Source organism: Bombus affinis, chromosome 4, assembly GCF_024516045.1.
Source record: "Bombus affinis isolate iyBomAffi1 chromosome 4, iyBomAffi1.2, whole genome shotgun sequence".
NCBI classification, from domain to species: Eukaryota; Metazoa; Arthropoda; class Insecta; order Hymenoptera; family Apidae; genus Bombus; species Bombus affinis.
This window is the reverse complement of record NC_066347.1, coordinates 5,861,955-5,881,780: the sequence shown is the minus strand read 5'-3', so window position 1 is coordinate 5,881,780 and position 19,826 is coordinate 5,861,955. Positions and strand designations below refer to the sequence as shown.

General features: G+C 39.1%; 1 protein-coding gene and 1 long non-coding RNA gene across 4 annotated transcripts in view; one reads left to right on the top strand and one right to left on the bottom strand.

Moving 5' to 3' along the window:
* The window catches only part of LOC126915887 (semaphorin-2A), a 558,427-nt gene that overhangs the window by 162,416 nt on the left and 376,185 nt on the right, over positions 1–19,826 (top strand). The gene's annotated exons all lie outside the window — the stretch shown is intronic.
* The window catches only part of LOC126915898 (uncharacterized), a 34,170-nt gene continuing 32,549 nt past the window's right edge, over positions 18,206–19,826 (bottom strand). Inside the window, exon 2 of the long non-coding RNA XR_007710376.1 lies at positions 18,206–18,678. This is a non-coding gene — a long non-coding RNA (uncharacterized LOC126915898). The remainder of the gene's footprint in view (positions 18,679–19,826) is intronic.

Here is a 19,826-nt window from a genome sequence, read left to right as displayed (position 1 = left end):
GCTCAGGAATTAATTAAAGCCCGGTATTAACTATTGAGATCGATATACATACATGTATGTACGTACATGTGTATCGATATTATTTCTTCTGCTACGAAAATATAGATATTAAATATAAATAAAAATTTTGTTTATAGATTTTAGATTGCTTTTTATTTTGCTACACGAATAATCGGACAAATTCGAACTAATAGCAAACGACACGACTTTCTAAAATATGTTTAAAATCTATGAACTGTGATAAATTCGTGAACACGATTCGGTGATAATGTAGCGGCACATGAGTTAGAGGACGATTCAAATCATGTTGTTGTTTTGCCTCGGTTTATCAAGATCATTAGGATACACGTAATGTAATAATAAATAAACTCCGGGTAAAACAATGTCGCCGCTATGTGCAACCATCGAACAAAGACAAATTTGTATTTTCCGACTTTCCCCCGACCAGTATAAATGGACGCAACCGAAAAGAGTTCAGTATATACCCAGTATCTATCAGCATCTACAAGTTATCGATCAATATCTACGAGTATTTATCAGCGAATATTGTCTGCATAATAATTTATTTAATTCATTTTAAATATATTCGACGGTTTCAACAACAAGCAATAACGTCTAATAAATCTCACGATCAAACATCCTCTACAATGATTTTCCTTTTCACCCGAAGTTACGTATGAATTTTATGTGTTTTAATTTGTATCGGGGGAGAATGTTGTTCAGGAAGAACGTTAATTTTAGGATCTGCTAGGGTGCACGCGCGCGCGCGCACACACGTCGTAGTAGGTATCCCTTGTTCGTGGTCAATATCGTGTGTGGATGAGCGTGCAGACGGACAAGGTCTCGTCGTAAATTGAATTGCAGCTTGATGAGAGGTTTATGCTCCTAATGAATTATTTGCCCTGTCCACGTAAAACAAACTCCAAGATTGCGGAAGCCCCATGTTTGCACACGTTCGCTAATAAATACGGCCGGTATCTTAGATTGTCCTGGTAAGCAGAATTCTTCGTTAAGCGTAGAAACATTTGTTTGCTCACTGTATCGTCTACAATCGCTACGTTTTACAGCGTCTAATTTCGAACGAAAGCTATTATTTGATATTATTCGTATAACTATAAAACGTTGAAATTTATCACGTTAAAGATATACCGTCTGAACATTTCTCAAATTGTTACCATACTTTCGAATTTTATAAGAAGAATGTGTAAAAATGTAATATATAGTGTGAGATAGAGAGTCTTGAATGAATCGCCAAGAGAGCCAAGAGAGATCCATTTTTAGAATTGAACTGTTATTCTTTTATCGTTATTTTCGTTTTCCCAGTTCATTTCCTATTATATACGCCGAGTAAAATTCTGGCTACAACTCAGCATTCGTACTATTATTATTATTTTAATGTTTTTGTTCGTTGTTAGACGGCCAGTCATGCAAGCACCAAAAACACAACAGATGCATAGGTTTGTAGCGGGAACCTTTGAATTTTGCACTGGATGCCAGTTCGTTCATTAACTGGGGCTAGAGGGCCAACGATAATGGCTTTTCTACCCACGCTTCCTGCGCTGAAAGCTTGGTGAAATATTCGTATCCACGGTACTCTGAAATTAATTTTTGCACAAATATGTTCTGATAATGGTATCTAGCGCGGCGTATGAGCTTCGTACCTGGTATGGTCTTTGTGGTAAACTGTGAGATGAAATACGTCGTGTTTACTGCAGCGTTGATTATGCGTGTTCTCGCATTTTAAGTGGTAATTATAACGTGTGTCTTATTGTTATTCAGCTGCTTAAACAATCCAGTTAGCCGGATGAAAAAACTATGTAATTTGCATACACTTTATCGGGATATATCAATCGATATAGTGTGAATAATATAACGTCAATCAATGCAACTGAATATCTCATTAACGATCAAACGGACGTTTGAAAACCTATCTACGAGTATTTATATTTATACGTATGTTATAGTAATTATAACTTTATTTCGAATTGGTAACAACGATTCTCTGTAGACGAAATTTAATGTAATATTGGATGCACAAGGTGAATGAGAAGATAATTTTAATCGGCATTAATGACACGCGTAATCATGATCATCAATATTACTACCGCATAAATGGAACGTATTACTCGGCTTGTATTGCTTTGAAGTGCAAGTAATATCCTAAATTTCCTCTTGTTTATGCATTCACCATTCCCATCGTTAAGGGGTAAATACGTGCGTACACATGCATATGCACAGCGCCTAAATGAACATGTCAAGAGCATAATGCACTTGTACTAATGCACGTTGCGTGTTGGTATTGAGAAGTGTCTGCGGCTTGAACATTGTCGTAAATTCGATATCCATCGAGATGACGATTATTGGCTAAACGTAAGACGTTTCTACCCTTTCAATCTACTCTTGTCGATAACTCATACATAAAATAGATTTTGCACGAAAAACAAACACTCGAATGATCGAAAATTTTTTAAACACACTGTGCTTTTAGTATCACGTAACATATAACAATTTATACAAGAAAAAGATTATTCAATCGTCGTTGTATTTTTATAATTTCCTATATATATTATATTATAGAATTCTTTAAACGAATAATTCATTGAATTCTTTAACGAACACGCCACGACTAGAAATTTTCAAAAATTATCCAAACATCTTAGTAAAATGTGACATGTAATACGTAACATGCAATAGTATTACAAAAAAAAAGAGACCATCGTGAAAAATTATCCTGCGTTTTCGTTCAATAGATTACTTAATATTTAAGGTAGTGGATGAATTTCTTTAGTAGATCGTCGAGTTCGAAAGACAGAATTCCCTAAAAATCACATATATCGTGCGATTTTTTCCATGTCTCGAATAGCTAGTTTGCTTTACGTGCGTTCGCCTACCAAGAAAATCAAGTTACTTGAGGGCACGAGGGTGAGCCAGGAGTAGGAACGCGTGGTACATGGGTCGCACGCACTCGTGCGTGAGCCGTTCAAAGTCGCGGCAACAAACGCTTTCCAAAATTGCATTAAGAGCCGTTCCCACTTCACCACGTATCCGTAGTCAGGTAGCGTTTGAGAGGTGCCGAATGAATGCAATTCTTGCGTATAAAGTACACGCGGTTTTTAAACACCACCGTAAAGGGCGCACGCGGCCCGTGAGAGAGAAAAGCACGCCTTTGAGGGAATTCTCTACGCGAGCTACCTCGCCCGAACAAGGAAGAATCTACTTTTCCTCCTTTTTTCACTACCGTCTCTCTCCTTCTTTTTCTTCCTTTTTCATTCACATTCTTTTTTCTTTTTTTTACCTTTTTTCCCATTCCAGCTCTTTATCACATTCCACGTCGGGAGACAAGCACCAAGCTTACTACAGACACGCTCACCCAGCAGAACACCGTCATGATAATTGCAAAGAAGTTAATTAAGAACACCGTAGGAATGTACCAATTTACATTTACGCCCTTCCGTTTGCTTTCATCTCACCGCGGAATAGAGGCACACATTGGGCCTCGCACGCCACACAGTCGCCAGAAGTCTCCTCTCTGTATCGGATCTTCCTCATCCCCTGGTTCCCCGGTCTTTTCCTCTTATTTCTCTCAACCGTGTGTGTCCTGCTCTCGTGCACGGCCTTTTACCCTCCCATTAATCTTACTTCCTTTGTTAGCTACTCTAATTGTATCCTCCGTCTCTCTCCAATCTGTCCCACAACTTTATCCGTAGACTCTGGTTGCTTCTTGTCCACCTTCGTCCTTCGCCGAGGCTTTTCCTCGATATTCTATGTCGTATTTCACCCGACGATGTTTCTATCCGCGATCACGACGTCTTTTCTCTGCGTTTCCCCCTCTTAATCGCTCATTATTCTACGTTGCTCCCGCTCTCTCTTTTACTTTCTCTTCAGTTTTTCTCGCATTCATCCTGCGTTTCGTCTTTTTTTTTCTTTAACTGCTTGCTACCCTTCACTTTCCGGTTCCTCTTCAGCTCTTAAACAAATTTCATTGCAGTTCGGTTAAGCGAAACTCCTCGCGCAGTGTCGGTTCGGAAGAGGGAAATCCCCGGGAAGAGAGCAACGTAGGAACCGGAAGGATGAAAAAAACCCGAGCGGAAGACTGGGTGGGTGTACAGGAGGGAATCTTCCACTCACCTTTTCGACTTTTGTTGGTGTGCCCATGCGTCGACGGACTCATGAAAGCGTCCTCGAGACCAACCCTTTCCGACGACCGCAGTTCCTTTGACCATTAACAGTCAGCTTTTTAGACATTCGTCGGCCATTGTGCGAAACTTCCTTCCTCTCCTCTGCGATAACGCATGCGGATCTTTGTGCCAACGTATCATTCTGATCCTACACCAGCCGAGAATGATTTATGAAAAAAGAGCCGCTATTCTTGGAAACCATCGTGTCAGAGAGTATTTCGAGGTTTTGCTACGAAATGACTGTTGAGTACTGTTGTCACGAGTTAAAAATGCTTTATGAAAAGCTTTTGTCGACCAAATATTTGATTTAGTTCGTAATAATTTTATTCAAAAGAAACCTTTACATTCTATTCAGATGTTTTTAAGCTAGTAGTAATTTTGCTGTTTTTAAATATAATTTTAATTATTATTATAATGATATTTGATACGAGAGCCAGGGACGAGTAAAATATATTTCTGAATTTTTAAAAGTTTTTGATATGAAAAAAACGTGAAAAAGTATAAAAAGGAGAACAGAGAGAAAATATCAAATATAATTATAAAATGTCGAGCAAAACAAGTTATCGAATATAGAATATCATAAGAAAACTGGAGAATCATCACAGTATACTTGAAATTAAAAGAGAAAAAGAAAGAAATATAAAGGACGTTTAGTACTTAAAAATATGTATATAAAATATGAAATGTGTATTTTCTGAAAAAAGGATGGAACAGTGAAGGAGCAATAAATCAAAAAGTTGGTTATTAAACCAAAAAAAGAGGAAACATTTGAAATATGAAATTTTAATGACATTTTTAAAATATCTCCCGTTATCAAATTTTAACATATTATCTATATATCTCCTGTATAGCTGTACTTGTAAACATTTGCCAAAAATCGACTGTCAAAAGTGCCTACAGCTATTTGTTTCTCTCTGTACGATTAACGTTCCACGATGATTACCTTTTAGTCGAATTGTAATAGCTAGCTTCGAAGAGAGACAGCGGTTTTATTTTATGTTTCATTTTTTCCTCGTGCAAACGAGAAATTAACTTCCTCGTCCTCTCGATGTTTACTGCTATGCAGTTTTCGATTAAATCAAAAAGCAAAAAAAAAAAAAGAGAAATGAAAAACAATGAGCCGTGAGTAAACGCGAATGGCAGCGATCACAATTTACGTCGAAAATTTCTATTCTCTCTCATCTCCTTCGCTTCATCGTCGAAAAAGTAGATAAACGATACACAAGTGTCAATAGATTTTTCTTGTCGTTGAAAAGCGTGTAACAATTTATTCTCATCGTCGCTCTATGCCATCGATAAAAACAGTTGTATTCGTCTTGCAACGCGTGGACGTTTATCGCGAATCGACGAAAGAAACTCGTAAGAAATAATTTCGAACATAAGGGGAAATAAATTTATAATGGATCGTTTGTTTCTTCTAACTATAAGTAATTTCTGCAGTTTTTATTAGAAAAGTATACGACCAGATTTTCCTATTTCCAAATTCTAAAGATTTTATTAAAGACTCTCTCTTTGTTCGAATTCGATTCTTTTGTAATCCTACACATTTTAGAAATGTTTAAAACAGTCGTGTTATTGATACACGATTTAAGAAAGACTTTTACAGTAAAATGAAACACTTTTTTATTCATGAAATTTATCTTCAATGATTTATCTTTCACCCTAACATGAGACTACAGTAAACTGTTCGATGTAATTTTAAAATATTATTTATATACATATATTTTAGTATAAAAAGAAAATTAAAAAGGTTTTTGTCTTCTGACATTTTTCTTGTTAAATAGCATAATTTTATTACGTAAATGAATAATACTCCGAACCTAGAAAATAGTTCATTTTTTAAATTAATTCTTGCAAGTATCACGGAATTAACGAATTTTTATTGTTCTTCTAATAAACGACGATGTTACTTTATTCAAGTTTGAGAACAAAGTTTTATGACCTATTTGTTCTCTCACGATGTTTCTACTCAACGAGTCACCACATCGAAGTAACGACAACACTTCGGTCGTCCTCGAATCTCGACAGACAGGTGACTCTAATTCGTTGTAGATCACGCGCAGACAGTCTCGCGTTAGCGTCCTCGTCGCGTTCCTTGTATCCCCGTTTATCCATTCCCGAAGGATAATGCATGCGCCCATCAGTATTCGTTCGAACTCAATATTGGTACGCGGAAGGCGTGCCCGCCACGTCGAATTTCCATACAGGCCTCCTGCAGACGGTATGGAAATGCGAGAGTGAAAAACAACCAAGGCTGGCACTGTACCTGGCCGCCTCTTTCTCCGTCTCTTGTCGCGCCTCTCGTGAAACTCAAACGCAAATCCTCCGGACGACCGCATTATTTGACGAGACCGGTCTCGCTGAAAATTCCACGGAAACAATTTTATTCGGACGTGGTCTGTACTCCTGAAGAAAGGCTTTGCTATTAGGCGCATGCAAAAAAGTAACGACCGATACATTTGTGTGAGTATTATCGAAACGAGATTGAACGCGGATACGTGAAAGAAATTAATCAACTAATTGAAAGTAACTGGGCGATAGTAGATGGAAATTTAAAAGAAATAAGTGGAATTCAACTACGAAGAAGATAAATGTATCGCGTAGTATCTGAATGATTATTAAATTATGATGGTTTGTGTATTTATGAGAAATTTGAAGTACAAAAATGTACGAAACGTTAGACATCCTTTTATCAAAATATAAAAGAAATCGGTAAATTCTAAATGGACTAAAAGAGTAATGGGATGAACGTGAAAGTGGAATAAGATCGCAGTAGTCAGACAAGCAACTATGTATCTAGCATCTGGTGTAAAATATCTCCTGCTGCCATAATCGACAATTTATCGATAATACTTCTTACTATACATAAAAATAAGCACAATCAAACCTGCGTGATTCGTTTCCTCGTATAAAACGTATTTATTCGTCATTCCATTTTATACCACGATAACATAAATAAACGTACAGATACTAAATGTATGAAATAAATCCTTATTTCGTTAAAAGCACAACAAAATGTTCACGCGAAAAAGATTGTTCTGTATACAAGTTTGATATGTTAATACGTTTCGTTTTATTCAAAAGATACATTGTGAGAATTTGTAATATCGACCTGAAGAAGCCATATATAGAGGATTAACGGGGGACTGTCATCCAGCTGCGCCTACTCACCATCAACCGATAAAAACGTTATTCTCGACGTGGTTCAATAAACCATTATACGAAATTTCCTAATTTCTATATCTGTTAGTTCATTACCGAGCTTTCCACGTAGAGTTTCCTAACTGCTATTCTCCATCCTTTCTATCGGTTTTCGATCCGCCCTACGATCGATTATACAACCTGCATTCGAATATCTATGCAATCGAATCTTTAATCTGTACGACCGAATATCTTTCCAATTCCAATATCCACATTCATTCTAACTCTGTAGATTTTCATTTCGTTTAAAAAAGATTAATATTATTCTTATTGACAATCGTTGTTCAAAATTTCTAGCTTCTAGCATTATACAAACAATTCTAGCGTATGTTTTTAGGAAAAAAACAAGCTGAGTTATATTTAACTGACATTTGAAACCTGTGTTTTTTAATTCTGTTCAAAACTTGTTAACTGCGTCTAAATTTTCTTTTTTGTTATTTTTTTTCTTTTTTTTTTTTGCTATATTTTTGCCACCAGTGTGAGTGACTAGTGGTGAACGGTTCGATATTTTGTAGAACAGAAGTGGTGTAAGTGTTGAATATGTATATGTTCTATGCGAAATTTAAAAAATATACTTTGTATATTTTTCTGAAAATTTCCTTCATTTTTTTTTTTTTTAAATACACTGATATAAATACGTTTGATTTACACTCAATTAATATAAAAATAAGATAGTAATGTATAATAAAGTTTAATCATTGTCCTATGATCATAAATCATAAGTCTTCCTCTTTATTTTCTCAATACATACACAACAAAGGTACTGATTCAAATGACCTGGCCAGTATATGTATAGTAGCTTGCTAGCTGCCCATTGTCTGGCGCATCTTTCATCTCAAAATGAAGCAGCACTATTCCGGATAGAAGTTCCTTTTTCAAATTTCTCCTTTTCTTTTTTCGCGCGCAAAGTGCACCTTTGTATTCCCACACTGTCGATATTTTACAACCAAATGGTTATCAAAGAAAAGAGTTAAAAAACAACTGAGAAAACAAGACAGAGAAAGGAAGGAGACAAAAACTATTTAAAAAAAAGGAGAATAACGCACTACTGACTTTTCAAGTGACCGATCACGCAATTTGTATTTTAGCTGGAATATCGTTTGTAAAGTTTAAACGTTTGTGTTGCGACGAACATTCGAACGCGTGTATTTCGAAAGTTGAACGCCGAAATGTTGGAATTGAAATTCACGAAGAAAAACAAACTGCGGCAGCTGTCGCGGGGGTGAAAAAGCAATCGACGAAATCGGATGGCAGCGGTGTGGTCAATTTTATAGGTTTTATTCGTCCGTTCGCTGTCGTTCGCAAGCATCTCGCCTTAAGCCGATAACTTCCTTATTCCGGCGCTCTTTGCAGCCATTTAAAGTATTTAAGAGATTTCTCTGGATCTCTTAAGGAGTGACAACGTTGGAGGGATTAGTGGAAAAGTAAATACCATTGAAGGAGACTTCACAATTTATTAAGACCGCGCTGGAGGAGAGATCTCTCTCGATTTCTTTCTAAGAATCGCTCAAAGGTCGAGCATAAAGTATCTGCAATTAAATTTACGAAAGCTCTTTATTTAGGAAAATATTCGATATTAACGAACACTTGCAAGGCGAGGTCTTGCCAGTTTGTTCGAGATGAATCGACGCACCGGATCCGTCCGGTACTTCTCATAGAATTACAGGAGGATTTGCTTTGAAATGTTTCGAATTGAATTTAAGCAAGTTTTCCCTTTAACGGAACTTCAGACACGAATAAACATATCTAAAAGAAGATTTTCTCCTGTATATCTTTGAAAGGAAAATACTGATTCTTTCGATGTTCTCTCTGTTAGGTTTCAGTTAGTTTTAATTCGCTTTCAGAAACTGTACGAAGTTTCCGTAACATACTATGGGTTAAACCAACGAATCTCTGTTCTAACTTTCATTAACGTTAAACATACTTATACACCCCGTGAAAGATAGAAGATTTGCCGTTTAAACAAGCTGTTGAAAGGATTTAGTTCACTCGTGAAATACCGGACCGATTCCACGAAAATTTCACCACAGATAAACTCAGTACTGTTTCTAAATTTCATAATTCTGTCACTTAAATACAACTATACACTTACAGCCGTTAGAATAGGTATATCTACGTAACCTTATTTTCCCAAGAAACGACTTTTTATCATATCTTCTATATTTCATCTTCGTACTATTAAGTCAACTAACTTCATTTCATATGTTAAATATAATCCCACTAAATATTCAGATTTCTTACTGTAATGGATAATTGGTCATTTAAATACTTTGGCAATGTCTACGAAATATATTAAATATCTTACAATTTCTATATATATTTTCAGATTTTTTGTTGCAAACTTTACGATTATAATCATGATAGTTAGATCTCGTAACAGTGTTAATGAAATGTCAAAATGTTTTACGCCAATAAAAAGTGTCTACGAATGCTCGAATATTTTCACCAGCCTGTGTACGCGAAAATTCGAAACTAGAAGAAACATGAAAATAACAGAAAATACCGAGCAACAAATTTAATGCAAACAATGAAACAATTTTCTTGAACAGCCACCGCTTTTAAAGCTCCTTGTTTGACCGTTTTGACGAGTACGGGAAACAATCGAAAACCAGTGACGGGCTAAGGTAACGTGGCATCGATTTTACCTGAATTCACAGGGTTGAATTCACCCCTAGTGCGTGATTCGTTGTCCGCGCTAGGGTCTCTGGGCTGGGTTTGCGGTCTTGAACGAGCACTTTCCTCCTGGCCGAATAACGCGAGCTTTTGGGCGATCGATGGCTCACCCTCGTAGATTCCTGATGCTTTGTGTGTCGCCGTGTATTTCCCATATACGTGGCACAATCAGCGGCAGGTGTTTACTCGGCCTGATTAACGTTGTTCCTCCACAGTTGCGCCTCGGCTGTGAACCACGTCTATGTATACCGGATATATCCGGTACGCCTGGTTTCGCTCGGATTTCAACCTGGATTTAACTGTCATTCTTTACGTGTTCGCCGTTTGCGCTTCGCGAATATAAATAGCCTTAATTGTTTCCTGGCACTCTGTCACGTACGTGTAATTATGGGAACGGAAATTGCGTTGGGAGATCGAGAAATAAACGATTGTTCGAGCTCTCCTTCGACGATGATGGACAACGTAGGATTCGTTTGTTGCTACAGAACGATCTGCTGCTGTTTCGATGACGTTGTATGCTTGCCTCTGCACGCGATGAAGATTATTACGTGATGAAGTAGTTAAAAGCAAATTTGAATTTAACGTTTCTGAAATTAGCAGCAATGAGTGAACGCAAGGTTGGATAAGCCTAACTTCTGAATTTTTCAGAGCTTTTGAAGCTTTTAAAATTCGGACATTCCGAGCAGTGAATTTTGTAGAAATTCAAGTTTTTGAATATTAGAAGGTTTGAAGTTTTTATAGCTTAAAAGTTAGATATTTTTGAAATTTGGTACTTGACGGATTAAAATATTCATTATCGGTAACGTAACGAAATGAATTTCATTGTTATTCGTTGAATTAAATACCGTCGTTTAATCCTACCTTTAAGCATGAAATATTTTGAAACAGTATCATTTTTCAACTTCTTCGTTCTAAATTGAATTTCTAGAATTGGACATTCCGTATATCTGAGATATACGCCGCCGTGTTGTAACGAAAATACAATCTGAAATCTAAAATGTATCTGATATTTCAAATATCTCGTATGATATTCTCTCAAGTCACATGAGAGAAACAGATTCTACGGATATTTTAAATCTGGAGAGTACAATATGAAATGGATTTATTAAAGTGTTCTGGGAAAATGTCGTTTTTAGAGGGTCACGTCGCAGATTGCAATAGTTCTCTCGGGGGATGGTTTAGCGGACGCGTGTCCTATTTCGGAGCCGAAAGATATGACTCTTCCGTTTCCCTTCTCGAAATTGCCCTCAAATCGAAATCGTATACACAAAATCGACATGTGTTATGCGAGTGCCTGTAATCAATTGATCAATATCAGAGAATAAATATTTTATATAAATAAGATGGCTTCATATACGATGGAATTTAAATACAAAGTATATGTATTCGATAATTTAAAATAACAATAGCAAATGGAACAACCGGTAAAGGTTTGGTAATCTATTACGGTTTGGTAACAGACATACATATATATTGTACAGAAGCGTTGATACAATGGAGTACGATTGGATAAGTAGAAAGAGATTACAACATGCCAGGCATAGTTGGGGTTGGTTAATCCCAGTGAAAACCTAATGGATAAAGCGTCGGTAAAATCGCTTACCGTCGGTTAGTTTTCGCCATCCCTACTTGCCCGTTAGTGGCCGCTAGAGCTCGCTTTTAACAACGCCATCTGTTGGAAAGGAAGATTAATCGATCTAGGGGTAGTACGGAAAAATACATCGCTGTGAGTTTAGATGGCGCCAAAACGTATCCCTTGTTGTAACCCCGCTACAAGATTTAGTCTATCGTAATTATAGTATACCTTTCAGAAACATAAAGATAATTATTTGATACTTTTATAACATATATTAATAGATTTCCCTCGAAAAGAAGATAATAATAAGTTAATGTATAAAGTTAAAAAGACAGAAGAATTGCGAAACGCTATATTTAGAACTCTTTAAAACTAGTGAAACTATTTCAAAATTCTTTTCTTCTTTCTCCTTTTCTGATTTTTAAATTATCGATCTCACGCAGAAATAAAGCAACTATGAAAGATACAATAGAAAACAAAACTTGACTCACTGTCAAGATAAGTCACAAAATATCAGCATTAAGTAGAAAATTAAATTAAGCGATTAATCAAAATACTTCCCAAAACAACGAAACTAAATCCAGCGTATTTAATGGAGGAGAAATACGAAAACCCGTAGGAATACGTTGCCGTTTACGTAGTTTTAGAATCCTTAATCATCAGCAAGCTGAACGTGTAACAGTACTACAGAGAGGATAAGATGAGAGACGAGAGGAAAGAGTTTTACAAAAGAGTCTTAAATTTATCTTTTCGACGGTAACGCTCGTCACCCCTGTAAAAACTAGACAAAACCGATCGACAGTGGTTTCCGGGGACGACGGTGGGATGGCTATTACGTAAAAGCTTGCGATTAGCGACGACCACGCTGGTCCGGGATCCCTTTGATCGCGAAGCCGGACTCCGCGTATAATCATGCTGCTACCCCAACTTCTCTCCTCTGCCTCGTCCCTTTTTCTTCTGCTTCTTCTTTGTACTCACGGTGGATGGCGATAATTGTTTCATGCCCGCAGGAAGTAAAGCTCTTTATGTTGGGAGCTTTATTTTGCGGCTGCCGTGCCGGGCATCTAGAGGAGAGCCAGGATTAATTAATAACTATGCCCCATCCACTCTCTCTCTTTCTCTCTTTCTCGCTCTTCCCCTCTCTTCTCGTCTTCTTGTGTCTTTATTCTTATTTCCGCTCTATTTCCCTCTCTTTCTCCTCTTTTTCTCTTCGTTTCTTCCTATTTTCTCTCTTTTTTTGTCGCACGACCTTCGTCGTTCTCTTTGTTTTTCCACTTGGATCCTCTTCATCCCTTACTATCCATCGTTTTTCTCTTCTTTCTCTCGCTTCTTTTTTCCCCTTCCGCGACGACATTAAGGCTAATCTGCAGCAACGAGTTCGAGGCAGGCAGCCCGAGCGAAACCCGGTCGAGTGAAAATTAAATCAGAGCTTATTTGTCATAAGCGACCGTCTGCCTTTTTTATTCATCGCGGACTTTGCGACGGATTAACGCCGACCGCGCTCACCCGTCTGTCTGACTACCGCTCGACCGTATCTACTTGCGGTCGCCCACCGATGACGCGCCGACACCGTCGCGTCGCCTTCTCCTGTTGCTGTTCCCCCCTATCGTGATCTGCATACCGTCAGGATTAGCGAATTAACTGTGTGAGATATACGTATCATGTTGAAGCGAGTAGTTATACGGGTTGTGCACATATATTTTAATATTAGAAATATATTTCGCTCTATCGAATTCCATCGTGGATAAGAATTAAGTAAATTAAATTAAAATTCTGAGGAATTTATTTGAAACTAACAAACAATTCATAGCTTCCCTGATAAATAAAATAAGGATATATGCAGAATTCATAAACGCTATTAGCTGATATACATACGTATTAGTATACGTGTATTTCAGTGTTAATCAGATGTACAATACAGTAACAGAATTTAAATTACCGATAGTCTTGTGTATACTTAGGACTAAACGTTTTTGAAAAGAGATGTTCCATACCCTCAATTGTGCAGAAAATGCGTTAAAAAAAGAAAAAAAAACGTTTGTGAGCCCACTGGCACTGTCTTCATCAAAATAAATGAAAGCTTCAAGAAATATCTTTATAACGATATCCTGAAAATCTATCTCTACATAAAATTGAACAAACTGTAACATTTGCAATTGCAACATAGAAGCACATACATTTTCTAGACTTCGTATTCTCCTTTGGAAACAGCTTTCACTTTTCCTACATCTCATCCAATAACTGAAGCCATACTTATAGCCTGAATTCGATCGGCCATCTATCGAGACGTCCGCGATGCCTCAGTGGCGATATAATTTTATATAACAAAGTATAGCGTGTAACCCTAAAATGCGATGAAGCCGACAAAACTCGAGGCCCGCGCTAATGGAAAATCTCGTGCAACCAGGGCACAAACTCTAACCACGTCATAGTCGAAATCACGCAGACTTGCGTTCGTTCGAAAGGGGAAGGCCTTTCACCATTTTGTCTTTCTTCTCCTGCACGATTTTCCGATCGGATATTTGAAAAGCGATCGCGTTATCGAAGCATCGCGGCGGTCAATGGTTTCTGATCGGGGCAAACGAGCGCGAGTCGACATTGGTATGCACGATTGTCGAAGGGTGTCCGTGGCAACGCGTGTTATTTCGTGAAACGGATCTATTTTGAGGGTGCCTGACCCTTAAGTGATATGTGCCAGGAATAGGAAAGGGTCTGGAGCCTATGGTTGAAGGGATCGTGCGACAAGGAGGAAACGAGGTAAAGCAAGCTGGCGAACGAACCGAGAGGGAACCAAAGAGAGGAACTTGTTTGCGCTCAGCGAAAGAAAGAATTCAACGTGGGGGTGATCGCACGTCCGGGCATCTACATGTATTTTCCATTCGTTTGGGATCCTCTCGATACGAGGAGACCGAGGCAAGGAGAGAAAAGAGAATCAACGACCGACAAGGAAGAGGACAAGGGTAAGGGAGGGGGTTAGAAACTGTGAGAAAGAATGGAAAAAAAAGAAAGAAATCGAGGCGCACAGTGTGGTCGATACCTTTTTATACTATAGACCTTCGTCATCGACAAAGTCTTTCTCTCCACAATACCTGTGTGCTCGTACAGTCTCGCTCCTTCACTCGACGCTATCGTCTTGCCGGAACTCACGACCTGAAACCTCGAAGCCGGCCACCCCTACATCATCCTCTCTGCCCACTTTTGCAAGGCACTTTTCTTCCGGAACGCTGGCCCGACAATCGTATTCCCCATTCCGCCATTACGTTCGTCCCGGCTGTTCCATTCCTTCAATCTGGCCGCGTTATATAAGGAGTTCTTTCCTGTCTTCTCTCTCGCTCTTTCTTCGTTGCTTTCTTCTCCTTTATTGTACCGCACCGCCACACCCGTTTCTCCGTGCGTCTCTAACTCTTTCCGTTCTCCGCCAGTCGCGTCAAGTCAGATTGGAAAGTGTGTGCTCCGTGGAGAATTCAAAAGGAGAGAAGAGTGAGGGGCAGCGTCGCCTTTACTTCTGGTCGGTCAACTCTCGAAATTCGACGAGAATGTGGATACCTGTTGAAGGAAAGCCTCGGCTGTCTCGTCGTGCGCGACGTTCGATTATATTTTTCGTGGAACGGCTTGCGATATAAACTTGAGAAATTGTTTGGATTTGCCCCGTCCCTTATCGCGGGATAGCTCGCGTTTTCGCGTCTTCGAAATTTGACAAAATTGGATAATCCAGTTTCTCGTCTCTCTCGACGTGGTCTGATTGGATATTGAAACCGAGATGTAAGTAGCTTTCAGAAAAAAGGCATTTGTAAGTAATATTTTATTTCACAGATGGATAAAATATAAGAGATTAGTAAGATCGAACAAAGAGGATATCACAACTTTTTATAAAATTATTACAGTCGCTAGACTACGGATATTTATGGCAATTCATATTTTCATGAACGTAATTAAAGAAACGAAACTTGAACAGAAATTTGTTTCACTAAATATTATAATAATTAGTTTACCTTGCTAATTTTACGTATTTTTTCATATCACGAGCACTCTGTAAATTACCGTGGCTCTAAATTTTACATAAATGCATAGACATTCACAGTCTAACGACCACTGTCACGATACTAAAATAACCAATACCGATTGCAATTTCTGCAACCAACGACCGGATCGATATTCCTAACGGTACGACATTGCTTTTCTCTAGTTCTCCTTACTTCCACACGGCAAAATCCGATGGTGCCGCCATGGCGCACGATCGAAGCTCCGGTATTGCGGAAGCGAGCGCGACGAGCGACAAATTCTCGCGCGCTTTATATTCGCGACAAGTGCAGACGTGCATTCCCGTAAGATTGGAGTGGAAACTTTCCTCAGCGTCGTTGAATATTGCCAGACTGTAGGTAGTAACGCGCGCGACACCCCGGAACTCGACGTTCCTCGTTCGAACGAGGATCGTCCGTGAAATCACGCGTGCTGCCCGCGACGCAGCCGGATACAGTGGCTGTGTGCAGCATGCACGCGCATCTCGGTGGCTCGTAAAATCTGTAGCCTTTACTGCTTTGCGAGATTGAAGAATCAGGTTGTAAAGGGCTGAATCCGCGCGGATAAAGCGCGTCGAGGGGATGAGTGAGTGGTGCGGTACGTTGCGACGAAAGGATACGTGTGGAAACCGGAGAGAAAGAGACGAGAAAATCGGCATAGAGGTAGAGAGGGAGGGATAAAGGGTGGTGGTACGCAACGAAGGGTTGGTCGAAATTGGGCTAGCGACGACGTCGGCGAGGACGTCGACAGGTTTCATAGAATCGGCGACAGGGAATGTTGAAATATAAAATAAATATCTTAAATCCGGCTTGATCCTGGCTTTAATTAAAAGTTGATCCTGGCGTTCGATACTGTCGAAAAGATTTCCGTGGCGCAATCCAATTTGCGTGTGGATAATTTATCAGACGGCCCTTTCAAACCGCTCGTTCATCTCACCTTCTCCGTTTCAAATTCGCGTTTCGTCGCGCTGCCAATTATATCGCCGTTGCTCTTTTAATATTCTACGTAGATGGATGTATATACGCTCGTATCCTATGTACGTAGACATACATACGTTTCGATGTGGAATTAATTACAATACCTGTATTCATATATGGTTGCCAATGCCCCCGTCAATTATTTCAAGGTACCATTTTTACCATTCGTCAACAAAAGACATAGAAAGGATATTTGTGGCACCGGTTCGGACGGTGATTTCTTATTGGCTGCCACGACGTATCTCATCCCCCGAATCTAGAACCTCTTGACAGTGGAAACTTACGAGCTTCCATTTAACTCTGGAACCGCGAATCCTCCTTGTATTTCATCGTCACGCCGCGAATTCTGTTTCAATTTTCGAGGCTCGCCTCGGCTTCTGCCTTCCGCTGCCAACGTTGCACTCTCTTGTCCCCATCTCCAAACTCCTACCCCCTCCATCGTCGTGAGAATGCTAACACGAAAATTCTAACCAGGAATGCTAACTCAACAAACTATTCGCCATCTCAACCATCGAGAAGGAAGTAAATCGCGAATAGATCGAACGACGAAAAATCTCCTTTCGCTCTCGCGTTGGATTTTTGCGAGAAATCGCTTCACGCCCTGTCTCTCTCTCTCTCTCTCTCTCTCTCTCTCTCTCTTTCTCTTTTTCGCCGATGGGATACGATCGGACGACACGGACCAGGAGACGACAGGCAACGAGACAGGATACGAGGGTAATCAGGGGGCGTGGAAGAGAGACAATCCATCAGCAAGAGCCGCCGCGTGGCTGTTACCCACTGCCATCGGTGTCGTCTGCCATTGGCAGACTTTCACCCCCTGGCGAGTACGCTAACTTCAGCGGTGGTGTCGAGTGAGACAGAGACTCGATGATACGAGCGAAAGTTCCACGATGCGCTGCAACCGCGGTTTTTTTCTATTTTTTCCTGTTCTTTTTTTTTTTTTTTTTTTCTTTCTTTTGCAACAACTGCCACGGCAATGGCGGCAGTCAGATGCAGATGCAGATCATCCGGCCGATGCGAACGGCCGACAACTGTTCTCCATGGCGCGCTGACAGTTCGTCTGTTCGGCACGTGTTCGAACGAGTTGGAAATTAGTAGGCGGCGGCTGAAGGATTTAGGAGAAAGTTGAACGTCGTTTCGGAGTTTTTGGTGCTTCGAATCTCCTGCTCGGCGAGATTAAATCGTGCTACAGACAGTTTTGGGGATTCTAAATTGAAACCATGTCAGCGGTGATGTAGTCACGTGGGAATGAAGATAAGCATTCTTGAATTTAGGTTTCTTTATTCTTTCATTTTTTCGTATTAAACATTCTTTATATTTTTTCTTTTTTTTTCATGAATAGAAATGTAAAAGTATTAAGAGAATATAAGATTCTTTTCGTGTATAGTTCGGCAAACTTATGTTCTAGGAAAGAAAGTCTGTCATACTTTATACATCAGATACTCTAAATTCGAAGCGAAAATTTTGTCGATTGTTGATTTTCGGTTACAAATTTCTATCTTGTCTACTCTCTTTTACGAATCGCATTCAAATACTTTACAAAATGATGCCTGAAATAGAATAAAGAAATATAACGTAGATAAATCAACAGTATCTTTATTTCCAAACGTGAAACCAAATCTACAAGGAAAGTAGCTAAGGACAGATTATTTCTTGTATATTCTAAAGCATCAAAAAGCTTTGTCACGAAAGCAAACGAACGAATTACACAAATGTTCTGGCATAATTTCTCAACAACTCGAATTAATTAACATGACCAAGAGTCGGAATGGAATCATATCACTAGCAAAGGTATTTCAAACGTCACTGTACATAGCGTCCTCGGTTTCTGAAAAACGGCAGCAAAGAACGGCGGCAGAGTGACGCGAGACGATAGAGGTGTCGTAATGTAAACCGCAGGGTTAATTATCCACCAGTAGAGCTGTGACTGACGTATGTGGCAACAGCGGGAACGACCTGCTTCAATATTGCTGTGTTGACATAGAAAACAGCCACGTGAAGTCAGCCAGCCAGGTATGTCCGCGTTTAAAACAGTTAGCGGTATCGATTCGGCCTGTAAACGAGAACAAGAAGAAAAAGGCGTCTGACGTTTCACTGCGATAAAAATATGCGAGAATGTGACGAATAACCGTGGTCACGTTTTCGTGACTCTGCGAATAGAGTGTTTTCAAAATGTGAGATAATTGAGAAAGTGATACAATGATAAGAATAATTTTTGTTTAATAGTCAAATGATTGATTTCATAATTCTGTGATGTAATTTGTTTGTCATATATTCTGTGATATAGTAAAGTTCTAAACTCGGTTTAGGTTCTATTTCTTTATAGATGTTCATGATAGCGTGAATTTCACACAGGCATTTGTTATCTCTTTATTAGTAGAAGCTCAAGCTCGATCTATAGTGGCACGTATATGTTCATTAGACAAAATTGTTCCTTTTATCGTACCTTGTCACTTCTGCTTGATTGATCTGTGGTTCTAAAACATGCTGTATTGTTATTGCATTTACGAGACGAATGGTCTAGGGTATTATCTGTTTAATGCGTCATGGCCCTGGAACATCACCCTAATGGGCTTGCAAACGAGAATAATCCTGTTTCACGCGTGAAGGGTTGTAGTAATGACGATAGCTATTCTTTGCCGCATTTGTCTTTTTCTTGCCCACGTTTTGCCCCTCGTTCACGATCGTTGGAAATACATTGTGTAAAACTCAAGGTCATCGGACTAGATATTACAGCATCGACTATTTTCTCTTTCTTCTTTTTTAAAACCTTTAATTAAGCACATGCGTTAATTACCTAAAACTCGTTCCTTACTAACCCTTATCTCTCTGTCAAAATCGAATCTGTTCAACTCTGCGAATTCTCAATAATTCAGCAATAAGTCCCACGACACACGACAAAGATTCATCTTACTAATTCTCTGAAATTATTACTCTACGGTGTTAACCATCTACTCTATCGCTGGCTAAATTCTTTGCGTCTTTCGATTTGAGAATATATTCGACACGAAAAAAATACCAGGAAACTTGAAAAGAGCGGGTTTGCGTAGAAATTAATAATTCAAGGTCGACTTTCGCGGATAGAACACGCTCGTAGACAAGAAGCGAAAACAGGGACAAAGACGCGGGCTCGAGAGCGAGAGTAACAAGATAAGAACAAAGATGGATGAATGAAGGGAGAAAGGTAGCCTAGTCACCGAG